General features: G+C 43.8%; 1 long non-coding RNA gene across 2 annotated transcripts; it reads right to left on the bottom strand.

Moving 5' to 3' along the window:
- Window positions 1–540: 540 nt before the first annotated feature.
- On the bottom strand, window positions 541–6,974 carry LOC144591093 (uncharacterized). Of its 2 annotated transcripts, none has more exons than XR_013546692.1 (4): window positions 6,766–6,974; window positions 5,992–6,038; window positions 3,717–3,820; window positions 541–650 (listed from the first exon to the last, which is right to left on the bottom strand). It is a non-coding gene; the product is annotated as an uncharacterized LOC144591093 (long non-coding RNA). The 2 variants fall into 2 exon arrangements; XR_013546691.1 differs by lacking the exon at window positions 541–650 and adding an exon at window positions 676–804.
- Window positions 6,975–7,233: the final 259 nt, after the last annotated feature.

Here is a 7,233-nt window from a genome sequence, read left to right as displayed (position 1 = left end):
AAGCTGCCTGCTCCTTCATATCAATATTGCTGCCTTTTCAAACTTGCTGTCTTTACTTTTTAATACCTGTTCTAATATTCTGTGTCAAATTGTAATTGGTCATGGCCCATTTGCACTGAATAGATACATTGCTATTGCTCCTGTACAGACAATATATAAATCCCAATTCTTCTTGCCATACACAACACACAGTTTACCCCTGTTGGAAATTACTCACTCAGAGAACCCAGGATCAGTAGCAGAACCCTCATTTCACCAGGTGACATTCTGCAAATGAAAGCACAGAATTAAAATCAGAGAGAAATGAGGTACAAGGGTCTTGTGCAAGCTGTAAAGTGGGACAGCAATTAATAGTGGGTGAAACACATGACTCCCTGACTGGGAGATCTACAGACAAACGTGAGATCTCCCTCTCAGCGTTGTACAGGAAAATTAATTACAATCAATTAACATGAGGTAAAATTCTGAGATTGATCAAGTGGTGATGTCTTCTTACCTGATTCTGCAGAGGTGCTGCTGCCTGGGATGGAGGGAGATGAGACCACTTGCAACCTCCTCAGTCCCGGGGACTCGACCGTGAGTGTTGACAGACTCAGCGACAGCTCACCCGCTACCTTCCACATCCACTTCATGAGTGAATAACTGCAGGGCTGGATAACAGTGCAGCCGATGTGGGTTTGGGGAAAACATGCAAAGCAGACAAACCAACACCTATTCTGTGTCTGTGGAATGAAGAGTCCATTGTTTCCAGTCAACTTCCTCTAACAACCGCAGATCAGTGAAGGGTCAGCACTGAGCAGGGGGCTGCAATTGTAACAGACAAATGTATTAGAGAGGAAATGCACTGTAGGTCCTGTATAAATACTGCCTAATGACCAGCTGACCATTACTACACAGAGGGCCATACTGGAACAGAAATGGAGATGTGTTAACAGAGGGAGTAGTTGTAATATAAACACTGCTAGTGGACTGAGTATTGGAAATGTAATGGACAGTGCGAGCTAGAGAGGGTGCAGCCACAGAATAAATCCCAGCCACGTTAGTATAAGAAAATAACTGCAGATGCTGGTACAAATCGATTTATTCACAAAATGCTGGAGTCACTCAGCAGGTCAGGCAGCATCTCGGGAGAGAAGGAATGGGTGACGTTTCGGGTCGAGACCCTTCTTCAGACTGGGTCAGTATGTGACACTGAGCTGTCTATATGGGAACTGGAACAGAGAGGAAATTGGAGAAAATTTTATCAGATTTATTCTCCACTCCAGCATCATCCCACGTGGCAGCATTGTGCTGTGTGGTGGATCTACAGTGAACAGAGGGGGCTGCAAAAGGAAACTGGCAGGATCATTCCTGTTGTACTAAAACATGTCGCATCAGATATTGGTGTCTGTGCTCCGGTCCCAGAACAGACAGTAAACAGGACATTGGCAGCTGAAGCACAACTACGGCCTGCAAACTGACTCTTTGGCCCAACTCCCGTTTGCCTCTGCATGACCATAATTATCCCTCTAATCCTTTTCGATCCATGAACCTGTCCAAAAGGCTTTTAAATGTCATAATTGTTCCTGCCTTTACCACTTCTGCCAATTCATTCCATACATCCATCACCCTCTGTGTGAATAAAACTTTCTCTCACGTCCTATATAAATCTTTCCCTGCTCACATTAGGACATAGAATAGCACATCACAGAAACATCCCTATGGCCCACAATCTCTATGCCGAATGCAGCACGATAAAATTAATCATATCTCCTTGCAAAAGATGTTATAGAGGTATATAAAAACATGAGGGCAATAAGTAGGGTAAACGTGCATGGTCTTTTCCCAAGTGTTGGGGAATCAAGAACCAGTAGACATAGGTTTAAGGTAAGAGGGGAAAAAATTAACAGGAACCTGGGAGCAATTTTTTCACTCAGAGGATGGTGGGTAAATGGAACATGCTGCCCGTGGATGTAGTTGATGCAGGACTATAACGGCATTAAAAAGATACTTGGACAGGTACATGGAACGGTTTAGAAGGAAATGGGCCAATGGGACTACCTAAACTAGGGGATCTTAGCCGACATTAATGAATTGGGCCGAAGGGTTTTTTCCCTGCTGCATGACGACATATGATCAATATCCCTCCATTCCCTGCAGGTCCACGAGCCTATCTGTAAACCTCTCCGATGCCACTATTGTATCTGCTTCCTCACCACCCATGGCAGGATGTTCCAGGCACCCATCACTCTGCGTTAAAAAAAACTAAACCTACACATCTACTTTAAACTTTGTCTCTCTCACCTTAAATCTATTCCCTCTTGTGTTTGACAATTTCACATTGGGAAAGAAGGTCTAACTGACTAGTCTCTGTATACCTCTCGTAACTTTATATACTTCCATCAGCTATCCTCTCCTTGTAGGTAATAGCCCATAATCCAGCCAGACATTATACCCATGGCCTCCAGCTTTAGTCAGCCTATAGAGGCCTCCAACCTCTGCCTTGGTAAAATGAATGCAAGCATCAATCTTATCTATGCCCCTCGTAATTTAATAAACCTCGGCAAGGTCACCCCACAGCCTCCTTCAATCCAAAAAAGAAACAGCCCCCACGCATCCAGGCTCTCCTCACATCTTGAGCACTCCTGTCCCGGCAACACTCTATCTCAATCATATTCTTCCAAATACATGGTGATCAGAAATGCACATGATACTCATGTAGACTCACTAATGTTCTATCCAGATGTAACATGATGTCCTTCCTAACCCTTCACTCAATGTCCTGTCCAATGAAGGCAACAGCGCCATATGCCTTCTTCACACTAAATGACAGGACCCAGGAGAGTAACACTGTAAATGACAGAGCCCAGGAGTTTAACACTGTAAATGACAGGACCCAGGAGTGTAACACTGTAAATGACAGGGCCCAGGAGTGTAACACTGTAAATGACAGAGCCCAGGAGTTTAATACTGTATGGAGGATGGTGACGGCAGAGGCTATCACAACATTTCAGAAGTATCGAGATGAGCACTTGAATCACCAAGGCCTAGAAGGTGACAGATCATATGTTGATATCTGGGAATGATATAAATTGATACTTAATGATCAGTATGGACAAGGTGAACTGAATGCCTTGTATCCGTGTTGTATGACACTTTGACTCTATCAGTTGAAGCCTGGGGCAGATCAGTTATGATTGCATTGACACAGGGCAGGCAATCTACTTTTGTTCCTGTTTTACTGTGTTCCTGTGAGAAGACACTGAGTGATCTTGGCAGTCATTGATGGAGGATTCTAATTCAATGATAAATAATGCAGTGGTGGAACAGCAGAAAAGGACACAGGAAATTCACTCCTTGGTCGAGCAGGCCAAAACTTTATAACTCGGGAGTGCAGGAAGATGAGGGGTGATATTATAGAGGCGTATCATTTCATGCGAGGAATACATAGTATAAATGCACAATCTTTTCCCCAGAGTAGGGGAATCAAAACCAGAGGCCATGGATTGAAGGTGAGGAGGGAAAGATTGAATAGGAAGGAACCTGAGGGGCAACTTTTTTTTTAAATGCAAAGGGTGGTAGGTATATGGAACGAGCTGCCAGTGGAGGTAATTGAGACAGCTACTTTCACAACAAGTACATGGATAGGATAGGTCGTCGTGGACATGTTGGGCCAAAAGGCTTGTTTCCACACTGTATGACTCTATGACTTTCCCAGTCCGAGCTCCCTCTCTCACCTCAGCCTTGCTTCCATCCGTTGCTGAATGTTCCTGTGACTTTTCCCCGGCCGTTTTCTCTGCCTCAGACATGGAGAGTCCATTGTACTCAGTCAGTGAGCTTCCTAAAACATACACAATACTAAGAAGCATCATTGGACAGAGGGCTCTGACTATTGGATCTTTAATGGATAGAGGATGTTGAAGAATATCTACTGGACACGTCCATACAACACCACGGGCAATGCAATGGATCTTCTATAACTTTAATGGACAATTATAATCGAACTGCCCACCAAAGAAATGTCCAATCTAACCAACACCAATTCCATGCTTAAAAATGACACCAGCTCCTCCCACGCTTCTTCATCTAATCCCAGTACACTGAGCATCCATTGCAGTCCCCATTTAGTTACTCAACCTGCCTTTGAATACTTGCACACACAAGAACCGCGCCAGTGGATATGCAATGTACATAGAGCATTGGATAGAAAACTTCCACAGGACAATCACTGTGCCAGACATTGGTCACTGGGCTTGGGATCAGTAATGGGCTAACGGCACACAGGGCCTGGGCAGCTGAAGACAAAGCCATTAATTGTGAAGCTGTTAAATTTGTGGATAACAGGTCAGAATTAGAGTGGCTGAGAGAGCCAACCACTGAAGGTAATGGTGGGGAATATGTGATAGGAAGGGACAAGGCCATGGAAGGCATTTAAAACCAGGTTATGAATTTTATGACCAGGATCAGCAGTAACAGGTGAATGAGATTGGCACAAATTGGGAAATAGGGAAAATTCTGCCTTTGCTTTCAAACTGTAATAAATAAACTTTCCATTTCTCTCCCCTTTCACTGCCCCCTAACACCGTCTGCAACTCAAACACCTCCTTCTTATGCCCATCCATTCATTAGTTTGTCTCTCTCACTCTGTGCCTCTCCAGCTGTTGTCTCTTTCACTGCCCATTGGAAAATCCCTCTCTCGTTCCACATTCCCAACTTTTGTTCAGTTTGCCACTGTGAAATTTGGCCAGTTATCTGGGATCCTGAAGTGCAAGATGCCTTATTCTCATTGAACTGCCATTATAAATATGACAACAGAACAGGGGAGAATGGAACAGTGGAGCATTTCCATTGGAACTGCAATGTCCAGTTATGTCAGTGTGAATTATTAAGATACTGCACGGAAACAGGCCAATCAGTCCAATAATTCAGAGATAAACACAAAAAGCTGGAGTAACTCAGTGGGACAGGCAGCATCTCTGCAGAGAAGGAATGGGTGATGTATTGGTTCTCGACCCATCTAAAGAAGGTTCTCAACCCAAAACGTCACCCATTTCTTCTCCCCAGAGATGCTGCCTGTCCCACTGAGTTACTCCAGCTGTTTGTATGTATCTTCAGTTTAAACGAGCATCTACAGTTCCTTCCTACACTAGTCCAAAATTTCAAACTGCCTTGAAAACCTTTTGCCTCCCATCCCCCCACTCCACCAACTCTCCGTTTGTCCTTTTTTCATCTGTGGCGTAGACAATAGAAAATAAACAATAGACAATAGGTGCAGGAGTAGGCCATTTGAGCCAGCACCACCATTCAATATGAATATGGCTGATCATTCTCAATCAGTACCCCGTTCCTGCCTTCTCCCTATACCCCCTGACTCGGCTATCCTTAAGAGCTCTATCTAGCTCTCTTGAAAGCATCCAGAGAATTGGCCTCCTGAGGCAGAGAATTCTCTGCCTTCTGAGGCAGAGAATTCCACAGATTTACAACTCTCTGGGTGAAAAAGTTCTTTCTCATCTCCGTTCTAATTGGCCTACCGCTTATTCTTAAACTGTGGCCCCCTAGTTCTGGACTCCCCCAACATTGGGAACATGTTTCCTGCCTCCAACGTGTCCAATCCCTTAATAATCTTATATGTTTCAATAAAATGCTCTCATCCTCCTAAATTCCAGTGTATGCAAGCCTAATTTGCATCTGTGGCCTTTCACAAAATGTTACCTGTGCCCGATATGAAAAGTACTTTGTTTTCCGTCTAGATGTTTCTTGTTACAAACAGGATTGTGGGAATGGTGGCAAATTAATCTGCAGTGCTTCCATTGGAAATGTTATGATGGCAGATTTGAATTTGGTATACAGAAACAAGTATTTAAGCCCTTCCACTCAAACTCCTATGAAAACTGCCTCTATCTGTCCAATCCCTCCTCATATCCCTATCCCCACCCCTCTGCCTCTCCTTTTCCATAAATTCTCGTTTCCTTGTTGCTCAATTTGCATCTGAGCCCTTTCATCAATGGTTACCTGATTCCTTTGTGTGAAAAGTCCCTTCTTCTCAGTCTATGTATTTCCTGGTAAAAACACGGATGATAGAGCAGGGAAGTTAACCCATTAGTAATGTAATAATAATAATAATAATAAACATTTATTTTTTATAGCGCTTTTCCAAATGCTCAAAGTCGCATGACAAAAACACTCAAGACATAAAAACAAACAAACAAACTGTCCTGTAGTGGTTGCAAAAACAAGGGTGTTTTGTATGGAAGTTACTGCAGAGGAACAGGCCATTCAGCCCAACAACATTGACTTATTTTATACTGCACACCAACATCCTGCAATGTGAAAGCACTGTGCACTCAGCTGTGTTGTGGGACTGCAGCGAACAGAGGGGACTCGACAAGGAACATCCACACAATCATTCCTCGTTCACTAAAAATTACATCAGTTTATCTAAAGATCTGAATTGGAGGCAGCCATATATCTTGGACCATTAAAAATTATGGAGAGTGCTGCAACGAGGGGGACAGATGGGACCACTAAACAGTTTGAAAATCAGCATGAGAACATCGTGACTGAGCTCAACACAGAGGAAATAGTGGAACAAGACTTAGCACATACTGGAAAACAGGGATCATCAGTTATTCACTCAAGCTTCCAAGGATACTGATTCTCAGTCTGTACAACCACTTATCACTCTCTCCTGTTCCCTCATATTCCAGTCCCCATTTCACCAATTGCCCCCTTGATTCTTTATGTTGAATTTTGCTCAGTTTGCATCCTTCCATTCACCAATGTTACCTGCGCTCCTGATATTGAAAGTTGCTTGTTCGCACTTTCTTCAGTCTGACCAACCCAAAATGGCTTTCCATTCCTTCAGCAAACTCTGCCTGAGCCGTTGTATTACTCCAGCATCTTGCTCAAGATTCCAGTAATTGTTGTTCCCGAATCTTGCTCTCATTTTGCCAGGATGGTTGAAGAGGGCAGAATTGACCAGGACATGTGGTTCCGTTTGACCTGCAATGGCCACAAAGGGAAGATGAATTATTTATGTCTCTGCATATAAACAGGCCGTTCTGCCCAGCAGCTCCATGACATGTTTTACATTCCACATCAACCTCCTGTAACGTGGCAGCTCTGGACACTCAGCTGTGCGGTGGGACTACAGTAACAGAGAGGACTGGAAAAGGAACATCCACAAAATCATTTGTTTTGCACATTGGTGTCAGTGCTCGAGAACTATGATGAGCAGACACCACATGGGGCCTT

Source organism: Rhinoraja longicauda, unplaced genomic scaffold, assembly GCF_053455715.1.
Source record: "Rhinoraja longicauda isolate Sanriku21f unplaced genomic scaffold, sRhiLon1.1 Scf000572, whole genome shotgun sequence".
NCBI classification, from domain to species: Eukaryota; Metazoa; Chordata; class Chondrichthyes; order Rajiformes; family Arhynchobatidae; genus Rhinoraja; species Rhinoraja longicauda.
Note: the sequence above shows the minus strand (reverse complement) of the source record. Positions and strands in the feature narration are given on the sequence as shown.